This window comes from Pongo pygmaeus, chromosome 18, assembly GCF_028885625.2.
Source record: "Pongo pygmaeus isolate AG05252 chromosome 18, NHGRI_mPonPyg2-v2.0_pri, whole genome shotgun sequence".
Lineage (NCBI taxonomy): Eukaryota > Metazoa > Chordata > Mammalia > Primates > Hominidae > Pongo > Pongo pygmaeus.
Genome location: NC_072391.2, coordinates 42363748 through 42387217, shown reverse-complemented (window position 1 = coordinate 42387217; position 23470 = coordinate 42363748). Strand labels below are relative to the sequence as shown.

The 23470-nt window shown below is 40.9% G+C and overlaps 2 long non-coding RNA genes across 6 annotated transcripts; one reads left to right on the top strand and one right to left on the bottom strand.

Annotated features, from left to right (window-relative positions):
• Positions 1–138: 138 nt before the first annotated feature.
• Positions 139–11898, bottom strand: LOC129016087 (uncharacterized). 4 transcript variants are annotated; one of them, XR_008494717.2, is made up of 7 exons: positions 11778–11847; positions 6354–6459; positions 4667–4916; positions 3048–3290; positions 1754–2522; positions 927–1170; positions 139–222 (listed from the first exon to the last, which is right to left on the bottom strand). It is a non-coding gene; the product is annotated as an uncharacterized LOC129016087 (long non-coding RNA). The 4 variants fall into 4 exon arrangements; XR_008494720.2 differs by lacking the exon at positions 927–1170 and having other exon boundaries at positions 11778–11898; XR_008494718.2 differs by lacking the exon at positions 11778–11847 and having other exon boundaries at positions 6354–6483.
• Positions 6521–11350, top strand: LOC134738583 (uncharacterized). Of its 2 annotated transcripts, none has more exons than XR_010124406.1 (2): positions 6521–6593; positions 10881–11350. It is a non-coding gene; the product is annotated as an uncharacterized LOC134738583 (long non-coding RNA). The 2 variants fall into 2 exon arrangements; XR_010124407.1 differs by having other exon boundaries at positions 6577–6716.
• Positions 11899–23470: the final 11572 nt, after the last annotated feature.

Genomic DNA, 23470 nt, shown 5'->3' with positions numbered 1-23470 from the left:
ACATAAATCTAACAAGAATTTGTAAAGCATATGAGAAAGACCATAAAAAGTCTTTGAAATATAGGAAAGTCAGCATAAACAAATGGAAAAATACATCATGTTCTAAAGCAGAAAAACTCATTATTACTCAATCATCAATTTTTAGAAGTAATTAATAAATTTAATTTTGTCCCAATATAGATACCATCTGGTAGTGGAAGCAGGCATTTTATTGCAGAACTCCTATAGATGGAAACACAAATAAGAACAGTTAAGAAAACTCTGAAAAAGTAATGAGAGTTGCTATCCCACCCTGTGAGACGTGTTGATTTATGAATATATGGATAGCTCAGTGGTACTACAAAACCAAAAATAAACAACAGTGCATAAGAAAGTGCCTTTGCTTGTTCAGGCTGCTAAAACAAAGTACATTAGACTGAGTCATGTATAAATAACAGAAATGTGTTGGTCACAGTTCTGGAGGCTGGCAAGTTCAAGATTAAAGCACCAGCAAATTCAGTGTCTGGTGAGGGTCCCATTTCTCATAAATGATGCCTTCTTGCTGTGTCTTCACATGGCAGAAGGGACAAGGGTGCTCCATTCAACCTCTATTGGAGGATATTGATTACGTTCATGAGGTTGAAACCCTTCTGAGTTAGTCACCTCCAAAAAGTCTCCATGTTTTAAAACTATCACATTAGGGATTAAATTTTTACAAATGAGTTTTTAGAAGGACACATAAATTCGCTTCATAGCAAAAAGTTAATTGGCAATAAAAACTACAGTTGGGTAGGCATCATTAATGCTTTGTGTTTAATAATCTGATATTTCTATCATAATGGTAAAAATAATGTATTAATTATAACTTGTAATTAAATAACAGACAAATGAAAGATAAATCAATATGGCAAAAAAAAAAATCAAGTTTTTACAAGGTGAATTCTTACAGTTTGGATCAGAATTTTGGTGGTTTCTGGTGATGAATAAGAGGGTTTCCTCCTGTGACTTTTTTACTGAAGTTTCTGACAGGCTTGCTCAATTTCAAAGTGTATAAAAATCTTTTCCATTTCTGTCTTTGAGAAATTCAAAATAAAATTGGCCTCCATGTGGTTGATCCTAAAACAATTATTCACTCAGTGCTGCCCTGCTGAGGAAGGGCACTGAATCTCACACATCCAGAAGCATCACGTTCTGTGAGATAAAGGATTTGTCCCTTAGCCAGAGCCTCATAATTCACACATGATCAGAGGCTTCCCCAGGCATGCACTGCTCTGCACCCTCCCACACAAGCTCAGCTCTGAGCATCTGACTCAGAAGGTGACCAATGAACATGTGTCCTAGTACTCTAATTTACAGGGATTTTGTTTTCTCTTAATGATCACTTCCAAAGCTCTAGAGTCTTTCCTGACTCCACCTACCACATACAGATTGATTGGAAGATTTGGACAGAAGCTTTGATCCTCACTCTAAGCTCTGCCCTCTGCCATCAACTCACTCCTCTAGAAGTAAAATAGTCTAATCACTCCTGAGAGACCACATGTCAGTGCATCTTTCTGTGCCAATAATTGAATAAAAGTGTGAAGAAAAACAGACCAGAATTTCTGCTGAGGGTTGCATCTAAGGGTCTACATGCCAGAGTTATATCTCTGTTATATCTCTGTTTGTAAAACTATTGACAAGTGTACTTTCATCTCTAGATAAAAAATTGAAGACAGAACCCCAGTGCACAGAGGAAAAATAAAATGGAATTAATGCTCTATAGAATCCACCTTACCTCAGCTGTGGATTGCTAAGTCTCCTCAGCAAAAAGCAATTGTTCTCAATCTTCTAAAACAACTGTGGCTTCAGGCAGCTGGACACTGAGAGTGCAGGATGCTCACTGGGATTCCATGCCTACATCACAGAAGGATGAAATTCCTAGGAGAACCTGAACCCACCGGTCTTGTTCTGCCGTTTGGTCTGACTAATACTACTACTCATTCTGGCCCAACAGGACTCCCCAACTCTTTTCTGGGCCACACTAGGGATAATCCAGAAAGACAAAAAGTTATTAACATGCCTCCATTTCTGTAGTTCCTGGGGTCTAATTTGTTCCTTTTTAGGTTTTGGGTTTTTGTCTTTTCTCTACATCCACAGAATTTGTGTGTGCTAGTCCAGTACCTATAATTTTCAGTAGTCATTTTTTTCTATTCTTGTCACCCATACTGTCTTCTAGTAATTTTTTTTCTAGTAGAGCCAGATGATATGGACACAAGAACTTCTATATAATAGTTCATTATAACTAAGTTGAGTACCACAACCCCTCTTTGGGCTGGACTGCCATTCAGAGAATGTAAAAACAAGTTTTGCCTGGTGTTCAGTTAAGGAAAACAAAGACACATCTTGTCCAGGAATGGTCAGTGAGAAATCTCAAATTTTGAAAATGGATGCCTATAGACCTCAGCGTTGTTCTCTTCATCTTGGAGTCAGTCAAGAAGACATTTTTGGGTGCTTGGGGGACAGTCACATTCAATCAACACATTACATAGCCAACATGTGCGAACCTAGGGGAAAAAGAAGGCAAAATCAAACAGTTTGGCCATCTTAATAGGTTTAGTGATAAGAGCTACAATGTGATTTCAATGCAAGTGGTCACAAAAGTCTAAAAAATTACACAAATGAGCTTCAAGAGACACATGTTTTGGCTGGAGTCAGCTGACTATTATCCTAAAGGTGTCAATATTGGTGAGACATGACCAATACTTCAGGAAGTGGGCCAAAGGCCAATGCAGTTATCATGCCAGGAATGGTCTGGGGCCTTCTAAACTGTGAGACAAATTGGTAAACTTTCACCAGGAAGCACTGTTTGGCATGCAGTGATGACCTCTGCGTTACATATGGATTCAGGCTTGGTTTATTGGCTTAACTGTGGTTAGCATTTTCAGAAAAATGACCTGACAGAACAGCAGCTGAAATTCTGCCTGATTTGAATCTGAGAAAGGATGTCCTTAATCAAATAGCCTTTAGTTTCAATGTGGAAGACCAAACAGTTAGAACATGGGCAATGACCCAAAACCCTGAGCTTTTACCTTTAAGTGGAGCAGCCACCCCTGCTTCAAGTTCTGTGTGGCTGGCAATGAGGTGAGACACCCACAGCAGCCTCGTGAACACCATAAGGTGGCAGCTTTCTTGACTTGTCAGTGAGTTGGGGCTGGGCATTTAAAAAATATTCACTGAATTGAAGACCCCATTGAGCCAGCCATTTTTCTTCAAACAGTGAAGGGGGGTGTATTTGTTCGGTTTCACACTGCTGATGAAGACATACCCAAGAACTGAGCAATTTACAAAAGAAAGAGGTTTAATGAATTTACAGTTCCACGTCGCTGAGGAGACCTCACAATCATGGCAGGAAATGAAAGGCATGTCTCACGTGGCGGCAGACAAGAGAAGAGAGAATGAGAATGAAGCAAAGCAAATGGATTTCTCCATATGAAACCGTCAGATCTCATGAGACTTATTCGCTACCACAAAAACAGAATGGGAAAAACCGCCCCCACGGTTCAATTATCTCCTACTGGGTCCCCCCCACAACACTGGGGAATTATGGGAGCTAACATTCAAGATGACATTTGGGTGGGGACACAGCAAAACCATATCAAGGGGCATAACATTTTCACCAAATAACCTAATTTTTCTTTTACAGCTAAGATGTTCCTGTGGCATTCCAATTTACTTTTAGAATGTGTTATATTCTAAGTGGTCTTCTGATGTCTTGTAGAACTCAAATTTTCTCACTTCAAAACTGAAATATCAAGTTGGGAAGCCCCAAGCCATTGATGTGCCAGGATTCAGTTTGACAAGAGCATGTAGGAAGCTCAACATTGACTTTCAAATCCTCGGAGGTAGTAGTGTCAGGGAGATTATGTGTCAAAAAACTCTTAAGGGCCACCTCTAGGTGGAGGCTGGCTCCCTGTCTCAGAAACATGAAATGAAAAAAATATCAAGTATTCCTTGGCTGCTGGAAGAATTGAGCTATGTAAACGTGCTCACATAGTTGCAGTGAACCTTAACTGGAAAACAGGACTATGAGATTTTGGCAATTTTATCAGTTACTGGCAGAGAGATGTTACCATTCTAGACAGGAGTATGAAGGCAGATGCTTCTAAATTAGGAGCCAACAGAACATCACCTATGGAGCTGAGCTTTTTGGACATCAGAGAGTAGAGGCATTCATGATACATTCTGCCCTGCTACTTTGGCAAATGGCAGGGAAGTTTGTCTCACTTAGACTTCGCTACCTGTTCCTCACCCAGTTTAGAATAATCCCCTCTGGCACTTATGGGACAGGCAAGGATAAAAACACCTAACCTGACAATTGCTACTGTAGATTCTATGTAGAAACACAACAGGACTTTGATTTAGCTCAAAAAGTTCCACCTCCATTGTTATGTGTCCCTCCTGTCTTCACTGTCACCCTGCCCAAACACTACTAGTTGAGTTTTGCTGTTTGTTTTTATTTTATTGTTTACCTTTGTTTTATGTTATCCTGTATGTAAACACAGATTTACAAGTTACACTATCCTCAAGCCAGGGGAATACACAAGACCAATAAAGGCTGGCACAGGTGTGTGTAGAGGATAGAACAGGGCAATGGGAAGATATTATTCTCTTTAAACTTTTCACCCTGAGGTCTATGCTGTCCCCTCACCTTTGTACCTTCCAGCATTCGAAGAGTATTCAGAATCAAAAGCTTCCAACTGATGAAGGAGGGTGAAGGACTTCATCTGGAGGATGAAGTCCAAGATCAAGGTGTGAGTAGGGTGTGTTTTCCCTGAGGCCTCTCTCCTGGGCTTGTAAGTGGCCACCTTCTCCTTGTGTCCTCATGTGGCCATTTCTCTGTGTGCACCTTTGTATCCTTATTGTTGCGGGAAGTCAGGGACCCCAAGCGGAGGGACCGGCTGAAGCCATGGCAGAAGAATATGGATTGTGAAGATTTCAGGGGCATTTATTAGTTCCCCAAATTAATACTTTTATAATTTCTTATGCCTGTCTTTACTGCAATCTCTAAACACAAATTGTGAAGAGTTCATGGACAGTTATCACTTCCCCAATCAATACCCTTGTGATTTCCTATGCCTGTCTTTACTTTAATCTCTTAATCCTGTGAGCTGAGGAGGATGTATGTTGCCTCAGAACCCTGTGATAATTGCATTAACTGCACAAATTGTAGAGCATGTGTGTTTGGACAAAATGAAATCTGGGCACCTTGAAAAAAGAACAGGATAACAGCAATGTTCAGGGAACAAGAGAGATAACCTTAAACTCTGACCACTGGTGAGCCGGGCGGAATAGAGCCATATTTCTCTTCTTTCAAAAGCAAATGGGAGAAATATTGCTGAATTCTTTTTCTCAGCAAGGAACATCCCTGAGAAAGAGAATGCGCCACTGAGGGTGGGCCTCTAAAATGGCCCCCTTGGGTGTGGCCATCTTCTATGGTTGAGCTGTAGGGATGAAATAAGCCCCAGTTTCCCATAGCGCTCCCAGGCTTATTAGGATGAGGAAATTCCCACCTAATAAATTTTGGTTCGACCTTTTGCTCTCAAACACTGTCTCCTGATAAGATGTTATCAATGACAATGGTGCCCAAAACTTCATTAGGAATTTTAATTTGCCCCTGTCCTGTGGTCCTGTGATCTCGCCCTGCCTCCATTTGCCTTCACAAGGGAATATTCTATTACCTTGTGAAGTACGTGATCTCTGTGACCCACACCCTGTTCGTACACTCCCTCCCCTTTTGGAAATCCCTAATAAAAACTTGCTGGTTTTGCGGCTTGTGAGGCATCACGGAACCTACTGAAATGTGATGTCTCCCCCGGACGCCAAGCTTTAAAATTTCTCTCTTTTGTACTCTGTCCCTTTATTTCTCAAACTGGCCAATACTTAGGGAAAATAGAATAGAACCTATGTGAAATATCGGGGGTGAATTTTGCCCGATATATGGCTGAATTTCCCCTGATACCTTATCTCTTCTTTCAGGGAGACATCACTTAGATTGGATTAGGACCTACCCTAAGGCCCTCATTTTAAAACTTTTTTATTGTAACCGATAAAAAAAATTGTCTACATTTATGGTACTGTTTTGAAATATGCACACACTGTGGAATGGCTAACTCAAGCTAACTGGCATATGTGTTACCTCACATACCCATCATGCTTTTGTTATGAGAACACTCAAAATCTACTATCTTAGCAATGTTCAAGAAGAGATTACATTAACTGTAGTCACCAAGTGCAATAGATCTCTTGCACTTATTCTTCCTTACTGAAATTTTGTATAATGTGACCTCCCCACCACCCCACCTGCACCCCCAAAGACCTCATTTTAACGTAATTACCTCTTTGATGACACTTTCTTCAAATATGGTCACATTCTTAGGTACTGGGTGTTAGGGTGTCTACATACAAATTTTGCGAAGCACACAATTCAGCTCACAGCAGCCTCTGTGAGGACATAATGTTTACATTGAGATCCCAGTAACCTAGCAACAAAGGGAATGACATACAAAGATTCTGGGGTAGAAAATTCCAAGCAGATGATTTTATTGAGCAATAGTCCTGAAATGGGAGCCAGCAGGGTGAGTTTGAGGAAGCAGAGACCAGTGACGGCAAGGAGGGGGCATGGAAAGCAAGCAGAGGAGGTGAACTCTCAGAGTTCCTGTGAGATAAGCAAACTTGATGGTGATTTAATTCCCTATATGGTGAGAAGCCATTGGAGGGTTTTAAGCAAGAGGCACAACCAGATTCATATGTTTAAAAGCTTTTTCCAGCAGCTTTATGGATATTGCATTCTAAAGAGGGTGAATATGGAAACAAGGATCCTTTTGTCACAGGTCAGGTAAAAGTGATAGTGGCTTAGACTGGGTGATGTGGAATCAGAATGAAGTAGGTGGATTGGGGATACATTTGCGCATGAGGCTATAGTGGCTATAGGACCTGTTGGTTTGTTGCTTGAAAAGGAAAAGGGTCTTCAAGACTACTGCTACACGTTAGTGAAGTTAAGAAAATTTCCAGAGATATGGTGAGGCCCTTTCTGAGACAGAAAAGAATGGGAGAACAGGCTTTGGGAGAACATCCAAATGATCTAGTATTTTCCTAAGAGCATGGGTCAGGAAACTTGGTGGAGCTTGGGCATCCTCAGAAGTACTGACACACTCCTCCCACTGGGTCATATTAGCACTGACACTCAGACACAGAGCATGGAAATTCCCAAATAAGAAGAGGTGTGATGCTGTAGGAATGCAAGAGCAGTGAGGAGGTTGGTGGGGTTTTGCAGCACACCAGCTGTGTGATCTCAATGGAGACCTGCTGCATTTGGCCTGTGTGAGGTCAGTCTCCAGCACAGCGGGGATAAGAGCACCCACTTCATAGATCTGTCTTGAGGATTCAACAGAGTCACACTCTTGAAATGAATGCAAGTCCTGTCACATGCCGGGCCATTTGCAAGAATTATTATTGGTATTATAATTAATATCATTGGTGTTATTACTAATATCCTCAATACTGATGGCACATCAGCTCAAGGACTCCATCAATAACTTCAGAGATAAACAAAGGCCCTCAGTCTTCACTCTTCCATACATTTCTCCAGTCTAGTAACCAAACCACTCTCATTTCAGCCTTGTTTTTGTTTTTAAGTTAAACCAGTGGCTCTAGGCATGTCCCTAAGGCTCTGAGCAGTTTGTTGGTTGTGTTCTGTCCACCCCAGGTCTTTGACAGGCATTGATACTCTTTAGCAGATCTAGGAAGCTTGTTTGTACTCCTCCTTTCCAGGGAGATTAATTGTGAATGAATATTGGATTGGTCAAATGCTCTCTGTTTCTGTTGAAGGGACCTTCTGTTGCTTTCCTTTATCCTATCACTTTGTGTAATGCATTGATTGATTATTGAATAAGTCAGCATTGCATTTGTGAAATAATTCCATTTGGACTTGTTCAGGAAAGTAGTCATGTAAATAGCCTTAATTTTTTCACGTATGTATTGACAAATCTATATTATGTTTGTGTGAGGAAAACACTTTTGTAAATTGATGGTAATTTTCTGAAAAGTTTATAACTGTATCTCTTTTATGTATCATGTTACAATATTTCAATTGTAATAAAAACACATAATAAAATTTACCATTCTATACATTTTTAATTGCATAATTTAGTAGTATTACATATATCTACATTGTTATGCAACAGGCTTCTTGAGCTTCTAGAGCTTTTCCACTGCAAGACTAATACTCAATACCCATTAAAAAACAACTGCTGATTTTACCCTCTTCTGAGCCCCTGACAAACACATTGTACTTTCTGTTTCTATGAGTTGGACTACTTAAGATATCTCATAAGTGGAATCATACACTGTCACTTTGTTTTCTGGCATATTTTACTTAACATAGTGTCCTAAAGGCTTATTGTTATTGTAGCACGTGATAAGATTTCCTTTTAAATCCTATTTTATTGTATGTATGTATCATATTTTCTTTACTTAGTTATCTATCAAGGGACATTTAAGTAGCTTCTACCTTTTGGATTTTGTGAATAATTCTGTTATAAACATGGGTGTGCAAGTTTTTTTTTTTTTCAAATCCTGTTTTGAAAATTTAGATAGATATCCAGAAATGAGATTGCCAGATTGTATTATAATTCCATTTTTGATAGTCTGAGGAAATTCTGTACTATTTTTCATAATGGCTGCATTATTATATTTTTCACCACCAGTGCACAGTGCTCTGATATCTCTACATCCTTGAAAACATGTATTATTTTTTCTTGTTTGATAGTGGCCATCCTAATGAGTGTTAGGTAATATCTCTTTGGGGTTTTGCTTTTTATTTCTCTAAAGAGTCGTAGTTTTGAGCATCTTTTCAAATTCCTCTTGGCCATTTGTATATCTGGTTTTTAAAAACATCTGTTGAGCATTTTGCTCATTTTAAAATATGATTATTCATTTTTTGCTATTGAGTTTTAGAAGTAGTTTATACATTCTGGATATTAACTTATATTAAATATGTTATTTGTAATTTTTTTCTCATTTCTTCAATGGCATTTTTACTCCACTAAATGTTTTCTTTGATGTCCAGAAAGCTTAGTAACACTTGATGTAGTTTCATTTTTCTGTTTTTATTCTTGTTTCTTCTGCTTTTAATGTTATACTAAAAAAATTTACCAAGATAAATGTCATGATGGTTTACCCTATATTTATTTTAAGAGTTTTATAGCTACCTACTTACATTTAAATGTTTCATTCATTTAAGTTATTTTTGTATATGGTGTAAGTGAAAAGTTCAACTTTATTTCCTTTTATTTTGATATTCCGTTTTTTTTGTAACACTATTTGTTAAAGACTCTGTTCTTTCCCCGTTGTTCAGTCATGGTAACTTGATTGAAGATTATTTGATGATATTCATGAAGGTTTATTTCTGAGTTCTCTATTCTGTTCCATCATCTATTTGTCTTTCTGTTTGTATTTCTATAGTTTTGTGTTATGTTTTGAAAACAGGAAGTGTGATACCTCCAACTTTGTTCTTCTCTAAAGCTATTTCAGCTACTCATTGTCCCTTGAGATCCCATAGGCATTGAATCTGTAGATCACTTTGGGTATTGTGGATGTCTTCACAATATTGTCTTCCACTTCTTGAATAAGAGCATGCTTAAGTGTGTTGTTTAATTTTCATATATTTGTAGATTTTGTATTATTTTTTCTGCTATTGATTTCTAATTTTATTCCCTTTTAATCAAAAATAATAGTTTGTAATATATATATTTTTTTGAGACAGGGTTTTGCTCTGTTTCTCAGGCTGGAGCACAGTGCCTCACTCATGGCTAATAAAAGCTTCGATCTCCCAGGCTCAAGCAGTCCTCCCACTTCATCCTCCTAAGTAGCAGGAAGCACAGCCATGCCCAGCTAATTTTTTAATTTTATATTTTGTAAAGACAGGGTTTTCTTATGTTACCCAGGCTGGCCTTGAACTCCTAAGCTCACTCAATCCTCCCACCTCAGCCCCCCAAAATGCTAGAATTATAGGCATGAGCCACCATCCCTGGGCCATGTTTTAATATTTTAAAATTTAGTAAAACCTGTTTTGTGTCCTAGTAGGTCATCTATCAAGAAGAACGTTTCATGACCCATTGAAAAGCCTTTGCATTCTGATGTTATTGTGTGGAGTATTGTTTTCTTCCTTTTTTTTCTTTTCACTTTTTTTCAATGTGACTAGTGTTTTCTGTATGTCTTTTAGGTTTACAGAGTTTGCAGTGTTATTCAAATCCTTTGTTCTCATGTTAACTTTCTGTCTGGCTTTATTATTCATTACTGATAGTGGGGAAATTGTTTCTCTTACTATTTATGCATAGCTATTTCTTTCTTCATTTGTGTCAATGTTAGCTTTATATGTTTGGGAACCCTGGTGTGAAGTGTGTATATCTTTATTATTAATACAGCTTCCCCAGTGAATCGACACTTCTGTCATTGTATCATATCTTTCTTTGTTTCTTAATATAGTTTTGATTTAATGTGTATTTTGCATAACTTTGACCACTCTTGCTGTCATTTGATTGCAATTTTCCAAGGAGCTATTTTTCATACTGCCACTTTTAGCCCATCTGTGTGCTTAGATCTCAAGTTAGTTTCTTATAAACAGCAGAAAATAAATCTTATTTTTTAAATTTCTTTAGCCAATTTATCTGTTTTTATTGGCGTTTTTACTCCATGTATATATTCACTTTAATTCTGAAAAGAATGGACTATTTCCATTTTGTTAATAGTTCTACTTATTTCTTATTGCTATTTCTCCTCTTTTCTGCTCTTATTGCCTTTCTTTGTATGTAATTGATTTTTATGGTGACATGTTTTTATTTCTTTTTATTTTTATTTGACAGGGCCAAATTGCAAGATAAAAGCTTTGCTTTAATCCAATCTCTTGACATCTAAACACAGGAGGTCAAGGCTATGGACAGATCTAAAAACATGAGATTCTCCCCTTCTGGGGCCCCATAATTTTTGGACTGCTGTCTGATCTCTGGAGGACTGATGAATCCACACCAAGCAACAGTGGACAGCAGTGTTCTACCTGTGAAAACTTGTTTCTTGTAAGCCCATCGGGTCTCTCAGGGCACCACTTCTCATGCCCTTGAAACAGGAGTGATATTGGCAGAGAAGGAGCATTCCCTCCCATCTGGAAGAAAAGGAGGATTCAGGCCCTTTGCTTCACTAAGGTCATAAAAGTCAGAGTGCACAGAGATGCACTTGCAATATGGCAGCCACTGGCTACAGGGGGCTACTGAGCACCTACATTGTTCTCAGTATGAACTGAGATATGCTGGGGAAAAATACAAGAAAGTATTTTAAACATTTGCATATATAGATTTATCTTTAATAATTTAATTCTGATCATTTGTTAAAATATTTTGGATATATTAGGTTAGGTTATTAAAATCAATTTCACTCATTTTTCATTTTTTATGTTGCTGCTAGAAAATTTTAATCGACATGTGGCTCACATTTTACTTCTCTTGCACATTGCTGCAATAGAGAATTGCCTATTTTCAAAGCTCAGGCTGCCTCAAAAGCCAAGAGACCACAAAGATTGTAAAATCTAAAATTTAAAATAATTGTCATTGATCGGGCATGGTAGCTCATGCCTGTAATCCCAGCACTTTGGGAGGCCAAGGTGGGTGGATCACTTGAGCTCAGGATTTTGAAATCAGCCTGGCCAACATGGCAAAATCATGTTGCTACTAAAAATACAAAAATTAGATAGGCAAAGTGGTGGGCACCTGTAATCCCAGCTACTTGGGAGGCTGAGGCAGAAGAGTTGCTTGAATCTGGGGTCAGAGGTTGCAGTGAGCTGAGATCGCACCACTGTACTCCAGCCTGGGTGACAGAGTGAGACTCTGTCTCAAAAAAATAAAAATGAAAATAATTATCATTATATTGTTTTCATTTTGAATAATACACACACACTCACACACCCCACCCTCCCACCCCCCAACACACACACAGAGTGAGGGAGAGAAAGAGAAAGAGGATCTCACTCTATCACCCAGGCTGGAGTGCAGTGGCCTGATCTCAGCTCACAGCAGCCTCTACTTCCTAGGCTTAAATGACCCTCCAACCTAAGTCTCCCAAGTAGCTGGGAACACAGACACACCCCACCATGCCTGGCATATATAAATATATATATATATATATATTTTTTTTCTTTTTTTGGTAGAAAACCTGGGGGTGGGGTGCTGACACTATGTTGCCCAGGCTGGTCTTGAACTCCTGGTTTCAAGATCTCCTCTCGCCTCAGCCTATCAAAGTGTTGGGATTACGGGTGAGATTCACCATGTTCAGCTATATATATACATATATATATACACACACATATATATATGTATATATATAATTTATAAACAAAAATAACCATATATACAAGGTTAAATGCAAGTGTTTCAGAGAGGGCTGGGCTTCAACATAAGGAGGAAGTCCTGCCTAGAAAGGGCTGCAACTAGGAACGTTTCACTCTGTCTTCATTTGGCTACAAGTTGGTTCACATTCTGTCACTCAGAACCAGAAGGGGCAGTGCCTGAATCCTATTATCCAATCACTGGTTCTGGGGGAAAAACTGTCTTAAAACTATTATTTTCATGCTTAGTCATGCTAATTTTTAGTGAGAAACTTAAGATTAGTTAACATAACAAGACTTTAAGATTTTAAATTACTAAATAAAAAATTAAAATTATGACATAGGTACTTCCATTAATGCTTTTTGGAAGGGTTTCAAGTATCTATGTTATATATTGAAACCTACTGTTTCTGTAAGCCCTACCCTTAAGTCAAAACAATCTTGATGTTATTGTTAACAAATACTTAGCATAAATCCTACCCTTAGGCAAATTTATGTGGTGATTTCCATTGTCCTACACATTCCTTTCATGTGATAAGTGTCTGGGTTTAGGAGGTAACACTACAGGGATCCACCATCTTCAGCCATCTGAGATATAGCGTCTATTCATAAGTTCTTAAATGTTTCTTTCTGAGAAACTTGATCTGTCAGCCTCTATCTTCAACCTTCAACTCCCTTGGCCTTTAAAGGTAGGTTTACATATACTTACTCATGACAAAACAAGGTTATATATATGGTCTCTCAGTTTCTAGTGGAACAGGAATTAAAAGAAACTAAAAAATGTGTCAGCAAAAACTCAGCTGTATGTAAGAAAACCCAATTGCCCCTGAGGAAGAGAAAAAGTTGGAGTCCTTTAAAAATTAACTGCTTGTTTTTCTGCCTGTGGCTAGTGAGCCTTATCTCTCCCTTTCCCAGGTGTTGTGAACACCCTGTTTCTCTAGCTGTGCGCTTACAAGGTCACTAGACAGATAAACTCAAGTCATAAAACAAGTTTTTCCTTGAAAAGTAATAAATGATGTAATGCGTGTCTCAATTCAATAACTGTCTTTGTTTCTCACTTCTGTAATATGCTTCCCCCTGCACAGATCTCACCCCACCCCACAAAATGCTTAAAAGGTAACCTGACTCTTTGTTCAGGGCTCAGTCCTTTGCATGTTAATCCGACAGAGTCGGTGCACCTAAATAATAATATATATCCTCCTCAATCCCTCTGTCTCTCTGATTCCTTATCAGTCCCGCTATACTAGAACATTGTTATGTGGTTCATGACTGCAATGTGTAGCAAATGTAGTTTTGTACATGAATAGTATACTTTATATGGTATATTTTATATAGCTACTTTCTATTACAGATCACTAAAATACATGTTCAGTAAGTGCTCACTTAACATCATTGATAGATTCTTGGCAATTGTGACTTTAAGTAAAACAATGTACTATATAATAAAACCAATTTTACCATTGGTTAATTCATATAAACAAGAGATCATTTCCTATATAGCATTTTCTTTCACTTAAAGTCAGTTTCCAGGAACCTGTCAACAAAGTGAGAACATACTGTAATTAGTATTATAGCATATAGTACATTACAACATTACACTATTACAGTATGTTGTTGTAGTCTTAACAGTTGGCAACATAGTATGTTTCGGTGTTCCCCAAGATCACAGAATTATTCAGACCAACCAATAACAACTTCCTTTGGGAACCAGGAGCATCTCACCCTCTTAATACTACAAAGCCTTCTCCTGACACTTCCTGTTTGTTCTCTCTGCTCCCAAGTGCAATGCCTGTGTGGGTCTGTTTACCTTACAGTACTTTCTTCCTTCCATGATTACATGTAATGAATAACGGCTGTCAATCTCATCTGTCCAATGATTGGTGCCATGGTTTTAACTATTCCAGTAGCCCTAGGGGGTAATTTCTCCCTCACCAATTGGGTAAAGGGAGGCTAATCAAACAACTCACAACACAAACTGGATTAGCCAACCGTGATTAAAGTTGAGGACACTGGCTCAACTTTAACTGCTTTTGGCCTACTGGTTTCATGATACATTAAAAGTCATCTCAGTCAGAGCCACCAGTTGCTGGTACACTTTTGCTTTGGTCTAAATAAAAGTTTGTGGCCTTTATCATGACTTGCCTTCCCTGCCCACACTAAAGCACATGCATCACCTAGACTTAGGTGGTCAATTGACTCTGCTCCAGTATAATATGTCATCAGGTTTAGCCTGTGTTTGGCAGGCAGTTTGCAAGACACTTGCCTGTCAAGGCAGTAAAAATACAGCACCTTAATAAGTCAGCACTTTCATCCTGATTACCAAAAGTCAGGCTATATCTCTGTTGTTACTTCATCTGACCTGATTATCATTATTAAATGTCTGGGTAGTCATCTGAACATTGTTTATTATTGCAAACTCTCAGGACAGGCCCAAGGATGGTCTTTTGTAAAACTGCAGAAACAGAAGGGACTTTCACTTTGGAGAGAGTTAGACATGTCACTCAGTTATTCTAACAAATGCTACTGTCAGGCAAGCAAGGACAGTGGCCTTTCCTTTTCTGTGCTGCTGCTTCCTTTGCTGTTGTCACAAACCCTCTCATGATGAGGTGCACATTCCTTGTGCCTTATGGTTCGGGCACTGATGAGTCATAAAAAGGAAAAAGAGCATTTGCTATTAGGCCCTCCCAAAACATGGGGTTAATTCTCTCAGTATAAAACCTCTACTCATTGTGTGGGCTTTTAGCACTGCTGCTTACGAGTATGTCAGAGGTACAATCTTAGAATCAGAAGTTTGATGGACTCAAATAAAATGACCATAGTGCATATGGGTGCCAATCTAAGTAAGACTGAGTGACAGTAAATGCCTTCTCCAAAGAGAAGACAGATCACAAATAAATAAATGATGATACAACTCAAGGAACTAGAAGAGAAACAACTTATCCCAAAGTTACCAGATGATGAAATTAAAGAGAAAAATCAGAAGAGCAATAAATAGAATAGAGACTAAAAAAACAACAAAAAATGTAAAAAATGTAAGAGCCTGTTTTTTTTTGAAAACATAAATTTGACATATCTTTAGCTATATTAGGAAAAAGTACTCAAAATCTGAATTAAAGGGAAGACATTACAACTGGTAAAACAGAAATACAAAAGGTTACGAGACTGCTATGAACATAGACCCTTATGTACAATTATATCCCAAAAAATTGGATAAGGTAAAGACATAAATAAATGTCTAGACATGTACAACCTACCAACACTGAAGCATAAAAAATAGAAAATATGAATAGATCAGTAATGAATAAGGGGTTTAGATCTGATGAGTTTACTGCTGAATTTTACCAAACATTTAAACAGAACCAAATATTTGAAGAAATTGAAGAAGGAGGAATACTTCCAAACTCATTTTATGAAGCCAGCATTACCCTGATGCTGAAGCCAGAGATGGACATTACAAGAAAAAAAAATTGCAGGCCAATATCCGTGATGAACGTAGATGCAAAATCATCTACAAAGTAGTTGCAAATAAAATTCAAAAGCACTTTTAAAGGATTGTTTCTTATGATCAAGTTGGATTTATTCTTGGGATGCAAGAATATTTTAACTTGCAGAAATCAATAAATGCATACACCTTATTTACACAACAAAAAATGAAAAATTTTGACTATGTTTATGCATGTCTAAAATTGCATTGACAAAATTGAATATCCACTCCTAATAAAATTTATAACAAATTGTGTATAGAAATGATATACCACACAATAAAGAGACACATTCTTTATTAGTTATAGGACAAGCCCATAGCTAACATAGTCAATGGTGGAATGTTGGATTTTTTTTCCCAAGGTTTATTATAAGATAAAGGTGCTCATTCTCACTACTTCTTTCAACACAGTACTGGATATCCTACTCAGAATATTAGACAAGGAATTAAGCGAGCATTTAAATGAGAAAGAACAGGGTCTTATTTGCATCGAGATTAACACTCAGGTTTTTACAGATTAAACAGCATGAAAGTTGGTAATATCCAGGAATCAAAGGAACTGTCCATGAGGACATAGGACTTTAGGACATCAATTATTAAGAGGCTACATAAAAGAAGAAATGTTCCTGGATGTTTCCATTGTCTAGACATAAAGTTTCCACAGATCAGCCCCAGCAAGTAAAGACACATCTCTGACTACTGTGGGTGATGAGCTTTTCACCCAAAGCAGAGATGTGAAAACTGACAGGTTTCAAAGACCCTCCAAGTGCTCTATACCTTGAATGTCACTCCCACAAAGCTGGAGCACCATCTGTTCCTAAGGGATCAGGTTATCATCTGTGTCTTGCAGACACTGGCCAGTCAGGCTTCAGTGGACAGGAGACCAATGATTTTAAGTGTAAAATGCCTAAACTATCATAGTCTTTAGGTAGATATTTTGTGGCCTGCACACTTAAATGAGTCAGTGAATGTCACACCAGACACATGGCTGGGAATTGGGGTTTTCTACTCTGCTCTTAGCAGCACTTTGGTAACCCAATGATAACCCTCCCTCATGCCTCCACATCCACATCTGCAAAAAGGTGCTGAGGAGGGTGACATTTTCACGAAGCCACAGCCCATGCTCACTCCCTGCAAAGCTCTGAACCTGTGTATCCCCAGGCCAGGGGGTGGATATCTTTCAAAGGCTGCTGAACTTGCACTGTGGTTAGCAAGAGCAGAGGGCAGCAGCACAGTGGACAGCGTCTGGGACCTCAGACCAGTTCCCAAAACTACTTAGGAAAGCAGGCGGCTCGAGGGGCTGGAGGAGGCACAGATGCTCTGGGAAGACCCTGAGTGCCCCTCAAGATCTTCTCCTGACTCAGTCCCCTTGGGAAGGGTTTGGCATGGAATCAATGGTCAGCAAAGCTTGGTAAGTGAAGAGGCATACACCGCCCTGCCCCTTCCTGCAGGGCTGCACACAGCCTCCACCCCATCTCGATCTGGGATTGTCATCCTGCAGCCCCACAACCCACCTTCTGGAACAGATGAAGAGACTACAACTCCCAGCATGCCCTGTGAGGGGCACACCGCTTTCCTCTCCTCCAGGGCTGAGCACCCCATTTAATTTGTACCCCATTTACTTTTTTCTGTCTCTCCCCTTTTCTCAGACTCAGTCATCTCACAGGTCTGAAGGCTCTGTTCATTTTCCTTAAACTTCTGTGGTTTTTTTTGTTTGTTTAATTCTATCTTCAGATTGAATAATTTCTATGCTGTGTCTTCTGTTTCTGATCTATAGATAACCTCAAAAGTATTATTTTTGTGTCTTATTTTTCTATTTGGCTATTTTTTCATGTCTTTGCTGAGGTTCCGCATCTGTTCATTTATGAGAACATTTTCCTTTGCCTCCATGAGCATATATCTAATAGCTGCCTTCAAATTCTTATCTGCTCATTATATCTTGGACATCTTGCAGGTGTCTACTGCCTGCTTTTTATCTTGTGTATGTATTAAATGTTCATGCATCTTTATGCATCTCATGAATTTGAAAATTGTACACTAGAGGCTGTATACAAGAATTATAGAGACTCTGGATTCTGTTGTGTCCCTTTGAAGAGTGCTGATTTTTTAAATAGGGTCTTCATTGGGCTGGATTCTAACTTCAATACTTGTCTCTCCTATGGAGGGCACAGGGGATATGCTCATTCACTTCTTATACACACAAATCTCATATATTTATTATATGTAGAAGTGTTTATGTATATTATATAATATTATATAAATATATATAAATAATATTTTTATATATAATTATAAACACTTCTACATATAAATGTATATATAATTATAAACACTTCTACATATGATAAATATATGAGATTTGTGTGTATATATATATAATTTGTGTGTATATATATATATACTATTTTATCCAGGATCCATCATTATTCTCAGTGAGAGTGTTCAACTAGCTACTTTGTCATTAGTACAAGCCAGAACATGTGTTTTGATTTTTGGATTTAATGCAAATGAAATTATATAGTATGGATACTTTTCCATCAATTTTTAATGCAAGATTATATTTGTGATATTCATTTATGCTGTTGCAGATATCTACAGTCTGTTCATTTTTAAAAGTCCTTTTATACATTGTGGTAAAGTATACATAAAATTAACTATTTTAACAGTTTTTAATGTGCAGGTCAGATGAATTAATCATGCTCAGATTGTTCTGCAACCATCATCCATATTCATTGGGAATTTTATTCATTTTGCAAAACTGAATCTCCGTTTCTGTTAAAAAAAAAAAAAAACAGCTTCCCTTTACCTTCTTTTGGCCCCTGGGAACTACTCTTCTACTTTGAGTTTCTATGAATGGAACATCCATAAGTACCTCATAGAGTGAAATCATACTGTGTAGTAAAGAAATCAGGAGGAAGAATAATACACACTGTGTAACATGAGCCCAGTGCAGCTGTCTGATTCCTAAAGGCCATGCTCAGCCAAAATTTCACTGAGCCCTGAGGCACACTGTCCCTGCCAGCCCAGGCACTCAGTGGCCCTGAGATTCACCATGGCCTCTTCTTGGTCTCGAGGGTGTTGCTGGCCTACTGGGATGGGGGCTTAGCTGACAGAACAAATAGGAGCTTCTGGAAATAGTGGCAGCTGTGAAGCTACCAGAAGCCACACCTCAGGCTTCCCACTGCCTGCCCAGCGCTCCCCAAAAAGCAGGGCCTAATGTTGACCAGGGAGTCATGGCCACAGGTTCTCTGGAGCTGGCTGCAAGACAGAGTCTTCCCCTACTCTCTTCTGATCTGCTCGGCCCTCACCTTTTATTCTGACTGTGTCATACTTCATGGACTGGAACCGAACCACAAATTCCTCCTTAGTCGGAAGACGACAATTATCTCTTGCCACTGAAGCAGCTGCATTTCCTGGAGGACTTTGATCTGGAGACAGAAAAAAGGGCAGGATTCTGACAAGTCCTGGGTGGAAGATGATAAATGGGAATTGTGGGGGAGGGATGGGACAGGGGTGAGTCTCTGGGACTTTTCTTTTAAGGGGGCCCACCCTCCCCTCCAATCCCATGTAGCCCCAACCTGTTCTCAGAGTTGGATATAAACAGTCCCTCCACTAGGAATTTATCACTGATTCTATTCCCCTAATCAAATCCTCCATTGGGATGGATCTCCTCCTTCTCTGTGTATCAAACCTTCCCAATAAATCTAAGATGCAGAGGATGGAGCCAGGGAGTGTCCTCTTCAGGGTGGTCTCTGAATATCACATCCCCACCCTCCCTCGAAGTGAGGGTCCCAGCTGCTCACGTTTCTCCTTTATTAGTGTTGTTTATATTTTCCTAGAAGGTAGATGACCAAGATCCCTCAGAAAGGGCCTCTGGCCCATGACTAGCCCTCATCCCCTCTACTTCCCATGCTGCACCACCGTCAGGGCGGCCAAGGTCAGGGCACGTGCATAAAACAGGACTTGAAACTGCATCAGGTTCTGGGCTCCACAGAAGGGACACTGAGGCTCAGTGACCTTTTGTCCTGATTCTCTGTGATGATGAAGTCCTTGGAAACAAAGAAGGTACTCAACAACTTAGGAACTGCCTATTTTAGGAGGGGCCCAGTTTGTCTCTTCTCCAATGAGCACCACCTAAGGCAGAGGCTGGCTTCACCACTTAAGGAATAGGGACTGGTGTCTTTGCTGGAGCCTCCATCACACATAGATAAGATGGACCTGACACCCACATTCACAGGGGCATCTGGTAGGCTCCCAGGAAAGGAGGTTTGCTGAGTGCTGCAATCTCAGGGCTCAGTCCAGGACTCTGTCCTCACAAGCTTCAGGATCCTGGTCCCCACCCTGCCTGCCTGCCCCAGTCTCACACACATCCATATAATCCTTTACGGCAATTTCCAGCATCATCAGGTCAGTGAGAAGTGTGTCGAGAGAGAGCACAGCACCCTGTGCCATCAAGGTGGTAGCAGTGATGTGCACCAATTCTCAGCTTCCCCCACAAGGCCTGTCCTTTGCACTGTCACCAACCCATGGCTCCTTGACATCCCTACCCAAGTCTCCCACTTGGAGCAGCCAAGGATGCTCAGAGTCCTTACCAGAAATCTTTCCCTCCTCTTTCCACAGCTGGCCTCCAAAGACACCAAATACCTCCTAGCTAATTCTATGGTAGGATTTTAACAAGTCACAAAGTAAGGTTGTCCCCACCCTCACTCTTCTCCAAATCCACTGTGAACCCGGCTCTCTAAGGCTCTTTCTGTGGTTTCCCTAATGAAGGCGTTCCAAGCACTGTGGCCACAGGAGGGAAGGGCCAGAGGAGGAAGACACCCTGGTCTCTTGATGTGGAGAACTCCAGCTGGGAGGGAGGAGTCCTATCCTTGACTCTTTGGAGCCCCTCCTTGCCACAGCCACAGGCCTACTCACCTGCAGCAGCAGCACCATCCAGACTCTCTAAAAAGGTCCCTACCTAGCAGAGTCAGAAACAGGGTCAGTGAGACTGTGCTTCCCACACTGAGTTACTCCCTAGCCCCATTGACATCAGATCTTGCATAACTGCCTGAGGAAGCTGGTGCAATGCTCCCACCACCTCCAGTGAGCCCTGATTCTAGATTTACTCCCAGCTCCAACATTCACTGCCTGTGTAATCTTGGGCATGCAGCCAGGCCTCCCTGAGACTGTTTCCTCATCTGGGAAGTGTGATGGGAACACCTTCCTCACAGGGCCTCCTGAGGACTCAGTTGCATGTGGCTATCACCACTGTTCTCACCATCATCCCTCTCAGGAAGAGGGAGGCATAAAAACTCTCAAATTTCCTTCCTCATTTGAACCTTATGATGAGCCTCTGAGGACTGCACAACAGGCTTCCTGGATTTTCCAGATGGGGAAACAGAGGCCCAAAGAGGGAAGTGACTTGCCCAGGGCCCCACAGGAGAAGCTGGCTCCTCCTCCCTCCTTGAGGGCCTTCCCCAGCTGCCTTCGTGGCACACACCAGCACACCACTGACCACGGTCCCATCCTCTGGACTCTGTGGGTGTCCACATCACCATTCAGGCCCAGATTTGGTGGAAAAAAATATGGTGTCTTGGGAGGCCTGGTTGAGCAGTGCCAGCTTGTTCCAGCTTCACTGGAATTGCTATCCTACAAGCCGCATTTGAGGCTATGACAAAGACTTCACCTCCCTTATGATCCACCAAGGGAGACTCCTACACAGGACTCTCTCTTTACCCACTCCGTGCAGCTTCTGCAAATGAAATTGTACACAAGCAGATTTTTGGCTCAGACAGGTTGCTTCAGACTTGTGTCCTGGGCCATCTCCTCTGGCCTTCAGAAGGCCCCTGCCAGCCTCAGTGTGTCAAGCCCTGATGCTAGCAGCCTTCAGGAGGCAGAATATGACTTCTCTCCAGTTCCCCGCCCTGTTGGCCAGGCCTAGGAAGGAGTAGAGGTCTGCATGGCGGTTTCTGAGTGTCCAGCACTCAGTTGTCCCATTGTGATGACAAGGAGGATAGCCAGAAGTACCGGGTTGAGGAAGACAGAGGATGAACAGGAGGGGAAGATGAGCTTCCAGAAAGAGACCCTCCACAAACACTTAGTGCCTGGGTGAGCACAGGGATTGCTGGGTTCTGCTTGAGGGCAAGGCCTTGGGCCCTCTGGAGATCACCATGATAATCACCCCCTGCCAGGAGTCACCAGGGATTGTCTGAAAAGATTTGGAAATGATACACACCCCAGTTACTCAAGAAATGGAAGAAGCTGCAGCCATAGCAGCTGATCCAGGCCACTGTGGGGTGAAGGGACCTGCACCAAGTACCCTTTGGACTGCAGCCTGGGCATGCAGCCTGAGTCTGGGGCACCAGTAGAGCGCAGCCCATGCCTCCATCGCCCTTGCCCTCTTCTGGCTCGTACCTCATCTAGCTGTGCCAAGATTCTAGTGGCTTGATCTCTGTCCTGCCGGGGAAGTTTCCAGGGTTGGAGAGACAGAGCAGTGGGAGTGGGAATGCTGGGTGCTGCAAGAAAAGAGGACAGAGGTAGTCATCTTGTTCTGCTCAGAGAGAAGAGGAGAGGCCAAAGCTCATGACACAGTCTTTTTAGGGGGCCTCCCATTCAAGTCCTATCCAGTCTCCACTGTCCTACACTTCTGCAGACTGAGGAGATAAGGCTCTGGTAGCTGGGCATGGCCACAGAGGTCTGCATGTTCATCTTGACAGACCCACAGACTAACAGCACTAGGGCCAGCACCCGTGGAGGCTCTCTCCAGTCTGCCAGGCAGTGGACTCCCACATTCACAGTAGGCAGCTCTTCCACCTCACCCACCAGCCCCATGGCTCCGTGACTGATAGCCTCAGGGCTGATCAGGCCCCCTATTGGCAGGACTGCTAAGATTCAGTATGACCTGGACAGATCTTTGCTCAGATGGGCTGCTTGAGCCTTCAGTGTCCTGGGCCATCTTTCCTGGCCTTCAGAAGGCCCCTGCCAGCCTGAGTGGGCCAGGCCCTGACCCTGGCTTCATCTCCCTGGGAGCCCCACCTCACCTGCCCTCCTTCTTCTGTGGCTCCTGCTCTGTGCTTCCCACTTTCCCAGGACAAGCCTGGCTCCAACAGACAAGTCTAGACTCCGTGTGTTTGTCTTTATGGTGAGCAAAGAAAGATAATGATTTCCATTTTGTTCTCTTTATTTTTTTCTAACTTTACCTATAACTTATTTATTGTAAAAAGGCTTAGGCTTCAGAAGACCTGACCCACCCACCCAGGAGGCCCCAGCCATTACTTCAGTATCTTTCAAACCCACGCTGTCACTAAATATTTCCACACTTAACAAAATAGGTGGAAGCACAAGCAAGAGCAATTCCACTGGCACTAGTGGTGTGAAGATGGTGCCAGAAGCGTAATGCCAGTTTGGATTCTATAGGAATTCCATAGAAATAAACAACTCAAGGTTTGTTTGTACAGATTGACATAGAGAAATAACTTTGATAGGTTCTAGTAAACAGAAGTTAAGCTTCCTAACAGCCATGACCTTACAAGTTCCTCTTCCTGAATTTGGCAATGTTTTTTGATGTCCAAATTGCCATGATGGCCTCACATAGGTAGAATAGCTTATACCAT